Source organism: Neoarius graeffei, chromosome 10 (genome assembly GCF_027579695.1).
Source record: "Neoarius graeffei isolate fNeoGra1 chromosome 10, fNeoGra1.pri, whole genome shotgun sequence".
NCBI classification, from domain to species: Eukaryota; Metazoa; Chordata; class Actinopteri; order Siluriformes; family Ariidae; genus Neoarius; species Neoarius graeffei.
In genome coordinates, this window is record NC_083578.1 from 36341808 (window position 1) to 36358959 (window position 17152).

General features: G+C 45.1%; 1 protein-coding gene across 1 annotated transcript in view; it reads right to left on the minus strand.

The window, feature by feature from the left end:
- The window catches only part of si:dkeyp-117b11.1 (B-cell linker protein), a 262865-nt gene that overhangs the window by 121558 nt on the left and 124155 nt on the right, over window positions 1–17152 (minus strand). The window lies entirely within an intron of this gene.

A 17152-nucleotide genomic window follows, 5' to 3' on the forward strand; every position in this document is an offset into this window, starting at 1 on the left:
TTTAAACAATTTGGAAAATGGCTAAACTTTCTAACACAAAATTCTTTAAAAAGTTCCTCAATAATATTAATTTGATTAAAAACATATGTTGCAAATTATATTTTAAAGCATTTGATCAAATGCTGCATTTGATCAAATGAGGTTGCAAATGTATGAAATTCATTTATCATCCATCATTATGGGGAAAAAAATCAAAAAGTTTGTGACAGAGGGAAATGATTAATGACCTGTACAAATTAGGACAACTGAGTTTCCCAGGAACCACAAAAAGCATAATTAGAAATACAACTGCAATCATGTTTTATGGCCAGATGAGACCAAACTTGAACTTTTTGACCATGCAAACCATCACCATGTTTGGCACAAAATGGAATATAAAGAAAAGTGCCTAACACCCATGGAAAAAACAGTGGTGGATTATGGGTGTTGAATGATTTGGGGCTGTTTTGTGACTAGTGGTTCAGGGGCTCTTAGGAAACTGAGGACATTAAGAATATTTTTGCCTAAAACTTAGTTCACTCTGCCAGGAGATTAATACTGGGTCATGTATGGGTCTTTCAATACTACAGTAACACCAAATATAGAATTAAGTTAGAAGTAGTAGCAGGAACACAAACTCTGTGTTGTGCTATAGGTCCAGTTTCTATGAAACCCTGCTAACCATGTAGTCTGAGTTGATGAGGGCAGTCCACATGCACAAACCTAAAAACAATGTTGGAGTGGCTTATCAGGAGAGCCAGAAGAATTCTCGGTGGACTGCATATTGGCGTCACAATAAATTTCATGTTAACATTATAACTTAGAAATACTTGTTGCAGCACATACAAAAAAAAAAAAAAACCATGCACGCGCGCGCACACACACTGGTAACCTACTGATCAAACCCCTGCCTCCCCATACAGGAGACAATGAGACAATGACAGCAGCCCTCTGAGATCGACAGATTTCAGGCTGGTCACATGAAAAATGTACAGGCTTACAATTAAACCAAATACCCCTCTTCTGGCCTTTAATCAATATAGACAGCAAAAATGAAGAGGGGGAGCAGAAAAGATCAAGAAGACAAGTAAATACACCAAATTTACTGATTTGTTTGCAACAGCAACAATCCTAGATGATAGGATTCTTGCTTTGCAGAGACAGCTGTCTGTGATGCACACAGTGTAGCGATGCACAATACGCTCTACTTTAGCAGCGGCTGTTGTGAGATAATCCCAGTGCAAATAATATAAATGCAAATTACTTACACAGAAAAAATCTTCGTAGCTATTCTACTGCTTTAAATAATGAGATGCTTATAGTTGGAGAAGCTACAATTTCTAGGTAATCCACTTTCCCCTGCATCTCCTAGGGAAAGGAATTTTCAGTTTGTTTAGTAGTTTTAGTGTCAAGAAATTTTCAAAGCATTGCTGGATATTTACGAATGACTGATTTCATAGTTTCAAAATTATGTGGCCATCTAAGTGTGAAAGATGTTTGATATGTCTGTAGTCTCTGAAAAGCCATATTCATATTTGCATTAAGAATGGCCTACAGTGTATGTTTATCAATAGGGTAAGTATATCATAAAAATTAAAAAAAGCATAAAAATTAAAATCTGAGTTGTCTTCATCAAAATATGGTATAATTTTGATAACGTGTTCAGTTTAAATTAGCGATAGTGTCAGGGTGCAGGCACTTACAGATGTATTTGCAGGGGAGAGTGGGGAGCAAACAATAACAGAACCAAATCGTGAAGCTACACTGCAAAAAACTGAAAACTGAATTTGAGGAGAAAATTCCTTAATACTCGTGAAATTATCTTGCTGCATGGACAGATAATTTTACTTGACAAGACATCTTGGAATAAATTGGTTGCAATCTAGAACTAGTTTTAATCTCAGACTTGGTGTCTTATATTCTTCTACACTGCAAAAATGATATCTTGAATATAGTTGAAATAATCTAGCATTTCCTATTAGAAGAATACAAGACACCGACTTGGAGATTATTAAAACTAGTTCAAGATTGTAACCAACTTATTCTAAGATGTCTTGCCAAGTAAAAGTATCTGTCCATGCAGCAAGATAATTTCATTAGTATTAAGGAATTTTCTCCTCAAATTCAGTTTTCAGTTTTTTGCAGTGTAGAATCGTGGTCAGAAGGCAGTCAGTGGTCGGTCAATTGGCGAACAGGTAAACATAGGCAAGACAGGAAGCATAGACAAGAGAGGGATAGCGACAGTCAAAACAACAAGAAACAAGCAGAGATATAAAGGCTTGGTATGGACTGGAAAACACAGAATGATACTTTACCCCAAACTTGTGTGAGTGAGGGGTTTAAGTAGCATGGTACTGATCATGGAATGAGCAACAGCTGAGTTCAATACTCCAGTGACAGGGGGCATTGTGAATCTTGAATGTTGTAGTTTTGAGCAGCCATGTTTGTAGTTCAGCTTGCACTGCTGGTTTCAATGTCTTTACTGACAGAAACTACCCCCGAGGAGCTACATTCTTCCTGGGGTGCCCTCTGCCCCTAGGTGCAGGTTTGTCAGAGTTTTGAGCATGGAATTCCTGTTTTAACAGTGGGTACAGGACATCTTTGGCTCTTATGCAGCTTCCTTTCTCTGGCCCATAGCCTTCCCAATCTACCAGGTATTTGACTTGACCTCCGCTGCATCTGGAGTCAAGTAACCTTTTTATCTGGTAGATGGGTTCACCCTCTAGACTTAAAGGTTGGTGCTCCTGGACGAGAGAGTTCTCAGCAAGTGGGCCTGGAATGGCAGGTTTAAGACAGGAGACATGAAATGTTGGGGATATCCGACTGTGAGGGGGGAGTTCTAACATGTAGGAGACTTCATTGATTTGTCAGAGTACCCTGAATGGACCGATGTATCATGCTTGCAGCTTTTGGCATGTGTTGGAAGCTATGAGGTTCTTGGTGGCAACCCACACTCTGTCACCAGGAGTAAAATCTGGGTTGCTGCTTCTGTGTTTGTCAGCATACTTCTTGTACTTGGTATTGACTGTCTTGATACGCTGATGTACCTCCTCCCAGATGGCTTGGCTGCATGAAAACCAGTCTTCAATGGCTTGGATTTGTGCTGGAGTGTCATCCCAGGGGAACAAGGGTGGTTGGTAGCTGAGTATGCACTGGAAGGGGGTCAAGTTGTGTCGTGGAACATTCCAGTGAGTTTTGTGCATACTTGGCCCATGGGATGAAACATGACCAGTCCCCCTGGTTCCTCCTGCAGAAAATTCATAGGAAGCATCCAATCTCTTGGTTTGCCCTTTCCACTTGTCTGTTGGATTGTGGATAATAACTGGAAATGAGACTTACTGAGACTCCTAGCCATTCCATGAAGCAGGTCCACAGGCGTGAAATGAACTGAGGACCTATGTTGCTGAATATGTCCTTAGGGATTCCAAAGTTTCTGAATACTTGTTGGAACAATAGTTCAGCTGTATGGAGTGCTGTAGGGATCCCAGTTAAAGGCTTCCTCAGAAGTCATTTTGGTCCCTTCTTGAGCAAGACCATTAGGGGAGCTGCTATCATGCTGAAGCTTCTGATGAAACAGCAGTAGAAGTTTGCAAAGCCCAGGAATTGTTGAAGCTCCTTTATTGACATGGGTACTGGCCAAGACATGACTGCAGAAACTTTGGAGGAATCCATGCTGACGCCTTCAGAACTTATGTATACCAAAAAAGAATATTTGATCATGGTGGAATTCGCATTTCTCTGCCTTTACATAGAGATGGTTGGTCAATAAGTATTGGAGGACAGCTCTGACATGTTCCTTATGACTTTTCTCATCAGGGGAGTAAATCAAAATGTCGTCAATGTATGCAATAACATTTTTCCAGCATGTCCCTTAATATGTTGTTGATGAGACATTGAAATACACTGGGAGCCAAAAAAAGGCCATATGGTATTACTTGGTATGCAAAGTGACAAGTGGTTGTACTGAAAGTGGTCTTCCATTCATCTCCCTTCTTAATTCTTATTAAATTATAAAGCACTGCAAAGGTCAAGTTTAGAGAATATCCTGGCAGAGCAAAGTTGCTCTAGGGCAGACAGAACAAGAGGAAGAGGGTAGGGATACTTGACAGTGACCTGGTTAAGTCCTCTATAATCTATGCAGGGTTGAAGGCCACCACCTCGTTTTTCCACAAAGAAGCCTGCTGAGGCTGGTGATTTGGAGGGATGAATGTATCCTTGGTTGAGGGCTTCCTGGATGTATTCCTCCATGGCAACATGTTCCTTCTGGGAAAGGGGATAGATTTGACTACGTGGAGGTGACATACCTGGCAGAAGGTCGATGGCACAATCATATGGTCTGTGAGGTGGTAGCCCACAGGCTTTCCCTTTACTGAAGACTTCCTGTAGATCTAGATAACACTCTGGGACATTCTCAATGGAGTCTGGTTGCGGGCTCTCCACTGACATTGAGGAAATGTATATCTGGGGATGTGAAAGACAATTTTGAAAGCATGTGGGAGACCATTGAAGAATTTCCTTGTTCTGCCAAGAGATCAGTGGATCATGAAGTTGTAACCAGGAATATCCAAGAATAATGTTGTGATGGACTGTGGTGGTTACACAGAGAGATATGTGTTCTGAATGGAAAACTTCCACCGGATTGTGAACAGGAGCAGTTCTATTGGTGACCAGGCCATCACCTATGGGTCCTCCATCAATGGTTCAGATGCTGAGTGGACTCTGAAGATGGATTGTGGGCAGGTTGTACTTCTGGACAATCACACTGTTGATGAAACTCCCCTTTGCCCCGAGATAAAGGCAGACAGGACATGTGTGGAGGACACCAGCTTTAACAATGCAGGCACTTTAAATGATGGTGCGTTAAATTTTCGCTCAGGACTCACCACGAGTTGGGGTTTCTGCTGGATTAGAGCAAGATAGGCCGATTGGACACTGGTTGATCTTATGCTCTGAACTCCTGCAGTAAAAGCAAAGACACTCTCTCTTCTTCCTTTCCCATTTTGATCTTTTCAGACAAGTGTTGGAAATTTCCATAGGTGTGTTTTCCTCAGACAGGTGAACAGGTCCATAGTTCTCCTTGAGAGAGGGCCGGCTGGTGAGCAGATGATCCAACCAGATCTCTAAGTCAATAAGGGAGTCTAGTGTCAGGTTTTCATCCCTACACACCATTTCACTGAGTACCTCGGGATGAAGACCTTGCCGGAACACTGCCTTCAATGCTGGTCTATTCCATCCACTGGCTGCGGTCAGAGTTCAGAAATCCAATGCATATTCAGCAACTCTTCTAGAACCTAGCTTCATGGTGAGGAGACTTTCTCCAACTTCGATTCCCTCAGGTTCATGATCAAATATTTGTTTAAAAAGCTTTAGGAAATGCTCATATGAAGTTGTGTTCTCTCCTTTTCTCCATATATACACATATGAAGTTGTGTGTTCTCTGCCTTACCGGTGAGAAAGGATAGAAACTTGGCAATTTTGTGTTCATCCAAGAGTTGGCGTATAGTTGAGAAATACAGGGAGCACTGAAGCAGAAATCCCTTGCAGACATAAGCGTCCCTGGAATATTTCTCCAGGACGGGGAGCTGTAACATGGAACTAGAAGACGCCTCAGGGTGTGAAAGGAGGGCCTGGTACATCACAGCTGCAAGTTGTGCCATCCATATGTTGAGGTCCACAAACATCTGTTGATGTTCTCCTAGTAAATGCCCCTGAGCATTCAGTGCAGTTTGCCTCGCTTCCTCTGCTACACCCATTGTAGGCGAAGTATCCTGTCAGGGTGCAGGCACTTACAGATGTATTTGCAGGGGAGAGCGGGGAGCAAACAATAACGTGGCCAAATCGTGAAGCTAGAATCATGGTCAGAAGGCAGTCAATAGTCGGTCGATCGGTGAACAGGTAAACGTAGGCAAGACAGGAAGCACAGAAGAGAGAGGGATAGTGAGAGTCAAAACAATAAGAGACAGGCAGAGATATAAAGGCTTAGTATGGACTGGAAAACACAGAACGATACTTCACCCCGAACTTGTGTGAGTGATGTGTTTAACCTTCCTCTGGTGTTAGCTTTCTGTTACTCTCTCTTATATTAACAGGTCGGTTTTGACCCGTGTCTTAAATAAGCCATAAAATACCCTAAAAACAACGATTTATCATCCAATTTGTTTCTTACCTCTTGGTTACCTTGTTAGGCTCCCTTATCCATAAAAAGATTGGTTTTAATATTTTTGTTGTGGCCCCCTGGGCCTTTCTTTTAACAGCATACCCCTCGTTTTCAATATAAAAAAAGTGGTCAAATGAACCTCAAGAGAATAATGTAAACAAATAAAAGGTTGTTCTGTTACCTGACTATTACTGAGGGGTATTAGATCACATTTCTTAAATGTTCAAAAAAATTAATTTTAATATTATCAACTATAGTAACATCTATGGTGTTTCGGGTCAATTTCGACCCATATATATTTACTTCAAGAAAAGGGCAAAAAACAAGTCTTTTTTTTTTCTGTTGACTATCAGTGGCCTCATTGCTGGATCTGTACACTCCAGCAAGGAGAAGAACACCAAATGTAGGCATCCAGGCATGCCCAGATTTTTATGCCATATTTGCCTGGCTTACTGGGCATGTATTGCCAGAACGGGCATTTTCCACGGAAAGGGAGAAAACGTTCATCTATTGTCACCTCTGGCCCTGGGTTGAACATCAATGGAAGGAGTTGCACCCATCTCTCCCAGACATCCCTGATGGGAGCAAGCTTGTCAGATTTTGCTCTGGTGTCTGTTGTCAAATCTGAGGACTCTTGATATCATTCGAAAGGTCTGAAGTGACATTGTTGCCTGGAAAATATTCCTGCCTGTCGATGCGTCCGAGAGACTATCAGTGGCCTCATTGCTGGATCTATACACTCCAGCAAGGAGAAGAACACCAATGTAGGCATCCAGGCATTCCTCATCAATGTTATTCCACATGTTGCCATGGACTTTTTTCCTTCAAGGTTTGTCATAGCAATTATGACTTTTTTTAGTGACAATGGCATAAACAGATCAAAACATGACTTGATGTCACTTACTCTCGTCACAGCAAACCTTGTGATCCCAGTGGTCATTTTGATGACATTTGCAGCAGCTGTCCTGCCATGTATGTACTGAGCTCCAACAGATGTTGCCACTTTTGGATCTGAATGTTTCAGCAGCGGCAGCTTCAGCACCGGTGACGACCTCATCAGATTGATCAGATGTGTCTGTGTCTTCCGGTTGAAACGCCACATCATCTTCCTCCTCAGAGACCTGCTCATCTCCATCGCTATACTGCTCTGTGTCCTCTGCCTCATTATCAGCAAAGATATGATCCAGAGCTTGGCTTACACTCAGTCCTCTTCTCATTGTTGCATGCTGTAAATTGGAGATGTGTACTCTGCAAGTCACCAACTCTAAACTCAATTGGCCTTACATGCCTGGACATGTCTGTCTTTGTTTGTTCTGTCAAACAGGCAAAGAGAAAAGCCCCTGACTGAAGCTCAAGTGGTTGGAGGAAGAGCTGGCTGTAGGCTGTTGGCTGATTGTGTGTTTATGATTTCAGTTTTGGCATTTATTATTGTTTTATAATCTTATATTTTAACTGGGTCGAAATTGACCCTAACAACACAAAGGTCACAATTTTCACCAGAGCATTTTATAATTTAGTAAAATTATTTTTTTGGATTTTATTTTGTTTAAATAGAAGTTCCTGACAAAGTCAAAAAGTCTTGATGCAATAAACAAATTTATGTAGTACTTTTATGCATGCTAAACCTAAAAACGGGTCAGTGCCGACCCTAACACTAGAGGAAGGTTAAGTAGCATGGTACCGATCATGTAATGAGCAACAGTTGAGTTCAATACTCCCGAGAGAAAATGGCCTTTTCCACACCGTTTGGATGACACCAATTTGACACACTTCCTTTTGGGTAATTTGGGGTGCCTGCTACGTTCCAGCAGCTCATGGGCAGGGTCCTCTGCCCTCATGCTGCCTACACAGCCGCATATCTCAATGATATAATAATCTCCAGCCATGATTGGCCGGGGCACGTTGAACATCTGAGGGCCGTTCTAAATCGCTGAGGTGTGCGGGCCTCACAGCTAACCCGAAAAAGTGTGCAATTGGGTGGGTGGAAGTATCTGTATCTGGGGTTCCACTTGGGTCATGGGCAGGTGCGTCCCCAAATTAACAAGACTGCAGCAATTGCGGCCTGCCCGTGGCCCAAGACCAAAAAGGGGGTGAGACAGTTCCTGGAGCTGGCTGTCTATTATCATAGGTTTATACCTAATTATTCAGACATAACCAGCCCTTGAACTGATCTCACTAAAAAGGGGGCTCCAGATCCAGTCCAGTGGACGGAGCAGTGCCAAGAGGCATTCTCTGAGGTAAAAGCTGCACTGTGTGTGGGGGGGGGGCACTTTTGCACTCCCCTGACTTCTCTCTCCCCTGTATTTTACAGATTGACGCATCGGACAGAGGGCTGGGGGCCATTTTGTCCCAGAAGGTGGAAGGCGAGGAGTGCCCTGTGCTGTACATCAGCCGTAAACTCTCAATGCATGAAAGCAAGTACAGCACAGGGCGCTCCTCGCCTTCCAAAGCATACCACATCATCTGTAAAACATGGCGGAGACAGTGCGATGGCTTGGGCATGCATGGCTGCCAGTAGCACTGGGTCACTAGTGTTTATTGATGATGTAACACAGGACAGAAGCAGCCGGATGAATTCTGAGGTATTCAGAGACATACTGTGTGCTCAAATCCAGCCAAACTGATTGGTTGGCGTTTCATAATACAGATGGACAATGACCCAAAACATAAAGCCAAAGCAACCCAGGAGTTTATTAAAGCAAAGAAGTGGAATATTCTTGAATGGCCAAGTCAGTCACCTGATCTCAACCCAATTGAGCATGCATTTCACTTGTTAAAGACTAAACTTCAGACAGAAAGGCCCTCAAATAAACAGCAACTGAAAACCGCTGCAGTAAAGGCCTGGCAGAGCATTAAAAAGGAGGAAACACAGCGTCTGGTGATGTCTATGAGTTCAAAACTTCAGGCAGTCATTGCCAACAAAGGGTTTTCAACCAAATATTAGAAATGAACATTTTATTTACAATTATTTAATTTGTCCAATTACTTTTAAGCCCCTGAAATGAAGGGATTGTGTTTAAAAAAAAATGCTTTAGTTCCTCACATTTTTTATGTAATCATTTTGTTCAACCCACTGAATTAAAGCTGAAAGTCTGAACTTCAACTGCATCTGAATTGTTTTGTTCACAATTCATTGTGGTAATGTACAGGACCAAAATTTGAAAAATGCTGCCTCTGTCCAAATATTTATGGAACTAACTGTATATATAGATATAGATATATATGTCTGTCTCAGAAACTGGGTACTGTGGGGGTACCCCACTAAATATACTCACAGTCAATAAACTATATGGTTTTGAATGGTGATTTTGGTTTGAATTTGAAATAAAACGATGAAAGAAATACCGTATAACCTCTAATGAACGCCCCCGGGGGCATTACATCTTTCAAAAGGGGGAGCGTTTATTAGGGGTTAAAAAAAATCACAGTTGATCAAACTTTTCAAACCCTAACATAACTGCCCTACTAATTTTCCCTAACTTTCATACGTTTTCTAGGTGAAAAGTCGTCAAATTAAGTGTTTTTAAAAATTGATTTTTTTATTATTTGGGGTGCTTACTGGAGTGTATACGGTAATGCAGGTGTTCATTCAGCGAGGAAACAGCCCAGATATAGCTCGCATGTCAGCTGGCTTGACACCTTTGATCTTTTCGCCGACCACTGTTACATTACTCACTTTGCATAAAGCTCCCTTTTTGCAGAAGTCACACACCTCCCAGATAATTTGATCTGATCATTCTGTTTCTAATTGTAAAGATGGACACACGTGTTGAAAAACACAAATCCTACACTGCGAGTTTTAAGCTAAAAGTCGTAAAAACGGCGGAGGAGAAAGGAAACCACTTTGCTTCTAAACTCTACAAGATCAATCGTAAACGAGTCCGCGAATGGTGCCAACAAAAACGCAAAATTTAAACTTTGGCAGCTGGGCAGAAAAAGGCTAGTGGTGCAGGTCAGCCTCTGCGGTATGCGGCCATTGAAAAAAAAATTCTTGAGTGGTTCTTTCAAAGGAGGGAAGCTGAGGTAAGGGTCACAGGCAAGGCGCTGAAAATGGAGGCAATGCGGCTCCATAAGGAAGATGATTTGGATGCTGGACTTGGATAGAAAACATGGGGTATGTAAAACTGTTCAGACGGTTAGTTTTTTTAATTTTGAATTTTTTTTTTCCGAAATATGGGGGGGGGCATTCATTAGAGGTTATACGGTAATACAGATAAAACTAAATCTTTGATGTGAATACTCAGAATTTGGCAAAAATTCAGCAAATTTGTGGAAAAATGGCGGCTTGATCTGGGACATAATAAATGGTTGACTACATCGCATTCCCTTAAAAAGGTTGTAGTCCACTGAAAAGTCTATAGTTATCACATTGTATTTTAAGTTGTAAGTTTATACACCTAAGGACTGGTGCGCTCAAAGAATAATCATAACCGTAATAAAACATCATGCAAAATATTTGATCACCGTTGTAACTCCATTCTCCACATGTTAGGGTTTTGCTGGGATTCGAACCTGGTTCGTTGGTGTGATGATCCAGCAAACCCCCACTAGGCCACCAGGGGAATGACTCAAATGCAGAGGCGTGAGGCGGAAGTAGAAAAAGTAACAAAAGGTTTATTTATACTATGTACACTATATACAATCCAGGGCAAAACAAAAAAAAACAAAAACAAAGAGTATAATTCAAAAAGAAAAAGGCAAAAATGCAAAAGCTCAGAAGATCCACAAAACACAGTACAAAGGAAACTGGAGATAAACATAACAGCACAAAGACTCCGTGACAAGAGGACTGAACTCAGGGGTATAAATACACAAACTAATTAAGGACACAGGTGAAGATAATCAGGACTAACAGGCAATTAACAAAAAAACACACAAAACACAGGAACAGTGGCGGCCTCTAGAGGCCAAAATAAATATGACACGAAAAGGAAATAACAGCGGCCTCTAGAGGCCAAAACAGTCCAAGTCCTAACAGGACCCCCCCCTCTAGGAGCGTCTCCTGACGTTCCCAGGGCGATCCGGATGGGCCGAATGGAAGTCCCGCCACAGTTCTTTATCCAGGACATCCCGAGCAGGAACCCAGCAGCGCTCCTCAGGACCATAGCCCTCCCAGTCCACCAGATATTGCAACCCGCTGCGGACCCGGCAGGAGTCAAGCAGGCGATGCACAGTGAACACAGTCTGCCCCTGGAAGATGCGGGGGGGTGGGGGGTTCCTAGGGGCAGGGGCATACGTAGACGTCAGTACAGGCCGCAACAGGGAAACATGGAAAGTGGGGTTGATCCTCAGAGTCCGGGGCAACTGAAGCCGGTAGGAGACAGGGTTCACCCTGCGCACCACCTTGAAGGGGCCAATGTAGCGAGGAGCAAGCTTGCGGTTCTCCACCCGCAGCGGAAGGTCCTTAGTGGACAGCCAAACCCGCTGCCCAGGGCGGAAAGTGTGTGCAGGTCTTCTGTGGCGGTTGGCCTGAGTCTGGTTGGTTCTGGAGGTCTGTATGAGGGTCTTCCTGACCTTGCTCCAGGTCTTGCGACACCGTCTCACATATTGGTTGACCGAGGGCACCCCCGCGTCCTCCTCCTGGTCCGGGAACAGAGGTGGCTGGAACCCGAATTGGCACTGGAATGGCGACAGCTTGGTGGCCGATGACTGCAGGGTGTTGTGGGCGTACTCTGCCCATGGCAGCCAGGTGCTCCACGATGTCGGGTTATCCATAGCCAGGCCTCGCAGGGTGGTTTCCAGGTCCTGGTTGAGCCTCTCCGTCTGACCATTGGACTGTGGGTGAAACCCAGAGGAGAGGCTGGCAGTGGCTCCGATGACCTTGCAGAACCCGTGCCACACTCGGGAGGAGAACTGGGGCCCTCGGTCTGAGACGATGTCCTGAGGAAGACCAAAGACTCGGAAGACATGATTAAATATAAGTTTCGCTGTTTCAAGAGCAGAGGGGAGTTTGCACAGAGGTATGAAGCGGCAGGCCTTGGAGAATCTGTCAACAATGACCAAAATGACCATGTTACCTTGTGACTCAGGGAGACCCGTGATAAAGTCGACTGCCATGTGGGACCAGGGACGCCAGGGAATGGTCAGAGGATGCAGGAGACCCTGGGGACGCTGTCGTGGGTTCTTGGTTCTGGTGCAAACCTCACAGGACAGGACAAATGACCTTACTTCCTGCTCCATGTTAGGCCACCAGAAGCGTCTTTTCAGGAAGTCCAGGGTCCTCCGAGCTCCCGGGTGGGCGGTGAGAGGGGAAGAGTGACCCCACTGGAGAACCTTGGCCCGGACTTGATGTGGGACGTACAAGAGGCCCGGTGGCCCCGTCCCAGGACCGGGGTCCTGGCGTTGGGCTCGTCGAACAGCCTCCTCAATACCCCAGCGGACAGGGGCCACAATCCGGGACACCGGGATAATAGGCCCGACTTCATTCTCCCTGTTAGTGGCAGAGAACAGCCTGGACAGTGCGTCAGGTTTGGTGTTCTTGGAGCCGGGACGGTACGAGAGGGTGAAGTCAAACCGACTGAAAAACAGGGCCCACCTAGCCTGTCGAGGGTTCAGTCTCTTGGCTTGCTGGAGGTACTCCAGGTTCTTGTGGTCAGTCCAAACCAGGAATGGATGTTGCGCTCCCTCCAGCCAGTGCCTCCACTCCTCAAGGGCCAGTTTGACTGCTAGCAGTTCTCGATCCCCCACATCGTACCGGAACTCCGCAGGACTCAGGCGGTGGGAGAAGTAAGCGCAGGGGTGCAGCTTTCCTTCCGAACGTTGAGAGAGCACCGCGCCGACACCACTGTCCGAGGCGTCCACCTCCACGATGAATGGTTGGGAGGTGTCCGGGAGGACCAGAATGGGTGCCGTGCAGAAGCGGTCCTTGAGGTCTCTGAACGCCTTTTCCGCCTGAGGAGACCAGCCATAAGATCCACCTGTCCCTTTGGTGAGGTCTGACATGGGTGCTGCCACAGAACTGAAGTTCCTGATGAACTTGCGGTAGAAGTTAGCGAATCCTAAGAACCGCTGAACCTCCTTAACGGACTTGGGAGTAGGCCAGTCCCGGACGGCCAGGGTCTTGGCAGGGTCCATTTGGAGTTGGCCTGTCCGTACAATAAATCCCAGAAAGGAGACCTCGGGAACATGAAATTCGCATTTCTGGGCCTTGGCAAACAGATTGTTCTGTAGCAGCCTCTGGAGAACCTGGCGGACATGGTGGCGGTGCTCCTGCACGGTCTTGGAAAAGATAAGGATGTCATCGAGGTAGACAAAGACGTACAGGTTAATCATGTCCCTTAAGACGTCGTTGATTAGGGCCTGAAAAACAGCTGGTGCGTTGGTGAGTCCAAAGGGCATCACCTGGTATTCGTAGTGCCCAGAGGGGGTGTTAAAGGCAGTCTTCCACTCGTCTCCCTGTCGGATACGGATGAGGTGGTATGCATTCCGTAGGTCCAACTTGGTGAAGACGGTGGCGCCTTGGAGCAGGTCGAAAGCAGTGGACATCAGCGGAAGGGGATATCGGTTGCGCACAGTGATCTTGTTCAGGCCCCTATAGTCAATACATGGTCGAAGCCCCCCCATCCTTCTTGCCGACAAAGAAGGAGCCGGCACCAGCAGGTGAGGTGGAGGGTCGAATGAACCCAGAGACCAGGGCGTCTTTGAGGTATTCCTCCATAGCCTTGCGTTCTGGCTGAGAGAGGGAAAACAGTCTGCCACGAGGAGGGGTAGTCCCAGGGAGCAAGTCGATGGCACAGTCGTAGGCCCAGTGCGGAGGAAGAACGGCGGCCCTGCTCTTGCTGAATACCTCCTTGAGATCCCAGTACTCTGTGGGAACTTGAGATAACTCGGTGAGATCAGGGGGCTCGGCAGGAGACACAGGAGAGCTAGAGAGCAGACAAGAGGCATGGCATGCAGGGCCCCATTCCACAACCTGGCTTGTTACCCAGTCTATGCGAGGGTTGTGGCGAGTAAGCCAAGGAAGGCCTAGAATAACTGGGAACTCAGGTGAAGGAATCAGGTGCAGGGATATTTCTTCCTTGTGACCTTGAGACTGGAGGAAGACTGGAGAAGTAACTTGAGTGACTCTTCCATCACCTAACGCTTGGCCATCGAGGGCAGACACAGACAGAGGGACTTCAAGAGGTGCAGTAGGTATATTGATGCTTTGGGCGAAGTGAATATCCATAAAGTTCCCAGCCGCCCCTGAGTCTATCAAAGCTTGACAAGAGTGGACAGACTCACCCCAGGAGATGGAGACCGGGATGTAGATTCCTTGGCCAGGGAGTCCGGGAGAGAGGGTAGGCCCCGTCACAACCCTCCCTCGGCTGGACGGGGCGGTCCTTTTCCCAAGAGTTCGGGACATGATGCTCGGAAGTGACCAGGCTTGCCACAGTAGATGCAGCACTTGTCCCTCCTTCTGCGCTCCCTCTCAGATGCGGAGAGGCGAGTACGACCCACTTGCATGGGTTCTGGACAGTCACTGAAGGAGGTAGACGGTCTCCAGGTAGAGGTAGGGAGGCTGGGGGGGCTCAAGGCTTGGTGGCGTTCTCTCATCCTGTTGTCCAGACGAACAGCATGTGAGATGAGGGTTTCGAGGTCACTTGGGCATCCAATAGAGGCCAGACCATCCTTGATGGGGTCAGACAGACCAGGGTGGAAGGCTGACACCAGGGCAGTCTCGTTCCATCCACTTACTGCTGCGAGTGTTCGGAACGAGATGGCGTAATCTGCGACGCTTCCTCCTTGCCGGATGGACATGAGCTTTCGGGCTGCGTCGGTACTGATGTCTGCCTGATCGAAGACCCGAAGCATCTCTTCAGAAAACAGCTGGAAATCAAAGCACTCAGGTCCCTGTCTTTGCCAGATAGCAGTAGCCCAGGCTCGCGCCTTACCAGCTAATAAGGTGATCACAAAGGCAATCTTGCGGCGATCCGTAGTGTAGGTGGTAGGCTGAAGCTCAAAGGTGAGTTGACACTGGGTAAGGAACTCTCGGCACTCACTGTGCTTGCCGTCATACCTCTGTGGTGCAGGAAGGCTGGGTTCACGAGGTGAAGAAGGCAGCATGGCAGGAGGCACTGGAGCAGGAGTGGGAGCTGGATCAGGAGCAGGAACTGGATCAGGAGCAGGAGATGCAGGCAGAGATGTCAGCTGTGCCAGGGTTTTCCCAATTTGCTGAAGCAGTTCCTCGTGGCGAGCAAGGGCCTCACGTTGGCTGGTGAGCGTACGTCCATGAGCGTCCATGGTCGCTCCGAAGCGTGTCAAAGCTGCCATAATTCCCTGAAGGTTGGCCGGGTAGACAGTTGAAGCAGCCTCTGCTGAGTCGGTCATGACGGAGTCTTTCTGTTAGGGTTTTGCTGGGATTCAAACCTGGTTCGTTGGTGTGATGATCCAGCAAACCCCCACTAGGCCACCAGGGGAATGACTCAAATGCAGAGGCGTGAGGCGGAAGTAGAAAAAGTAACAAAAGGTTTATTTATACTATGTACACTATATACAATCCAGGGCAAAACAAAAAAAAACAAAGAGTATAATTCAAAAAGAAAAAGGCAAAAATGCAAAAGCTCAGAAGATCCACAAAACACAGTACAAAGGAAACTGGAGATAAACATAACAGCACAAAGACTCCGTGACAAGAGGACTGAACTCAGGGGTATAAATACACAAACTAATTAAGGACACAGGTGAAGATAATTAGGACTAACAGGCAATTAACAAAAAAAAACACAAAACACAGGAACAGTGGCGGCCTCTAGAGGCCAAAATAAATATGACACGAAAAGGAAATAACAGCGGCCTCTAGAGGCCAAAACAGTCCAAGTCCTAACACCACATACCCAAATCCAATACGATCGTGTGTTTTGATCTAAATGGAAAGCCTCAGGGTCAAACTCACTACCTCACCAAAAGTAGTAACTTAAAATCACTACGCCATACAAAAATTTAGTTAGAAAGCTGCGATTTTGTTTAAAACGAAAGCTGAAAGTTAGGTATCAAATATGTTTCTTACAGAATATGTTACAATGGTAGCTGGTGTTGTATGAATTTCTGAGCTTTAAAATGAGTTGTGGTCTATTTTTTTACCATAGTGAGTTATTTGTGTGCGGGGAAGGACACACATTAACAATTTGCATGTGTAGAATGGAATTTTCCACTCCAACAGTTAGAAGTTGTTCATGCTTCCATTTGCAGTCTGTTATGCGAGTGATTTGTTCGGACGCGATCACTGAAAAGGTGAGTTTTGACAGTTTAATTTTGTTTTAGTCTTGCAGTATAAGGCAAAAGAATGTTTCTTCTTCATCTTACTTTCATATTTTGTAGTGTTTGCGTATTTTTGGCCAATATTTTGTAACCATGGTTAATTTAGATCGAACTTTTGACAGAATCTACGGACAGTCATTTTGCCCCACCCCCGCCTCATGCTCCGTCCGGTGCGGTAGTGATGTCCCGTTGCTCGCGCACCCTTCAGCCGGTACAGTCACTGTTCTTTTACCACCGCCATTATTCTCATCTTTCCGGTGTGTTCTTGATTTTTCCATTGTGTCCTATTTCACCATGTCAAATACCCAAAATGTATCATATTATTCATATTTACGTGAATAATCAATTCAGTAAACATAACTTGGCATTTTTAACCCAAGCAATCAAAAAGAGGAAATTTATTCAATATTTTCACTCATCTGTGAAGCAAGAGCTTTAATTCTTCATGATGTAGTTATTTTATATGTAAAACAATTTTACAAAAGCATTTGAATTGTTATTAAAAAAAAAATTCCACAGTGGAGGCCAGATAAAGCAAGATACTATCTTTATTCTTATTAAACATGACAAAAGAAACATTGAGTGTTAGGTAAATGCAAAAAAATAGTAAAATTAGAAAATTAATTTTTTTGAGCATAATGTCCCAAAATGAGAGACCAGTTTCTGAGACGGACCTACACACACACACACACACACACAGTGGTGCTTGAAAGTTTGTGAACCCTTTAGTATTTTCTACATTTCTGCATAAATATGACCTAAAACATCATCAGATTT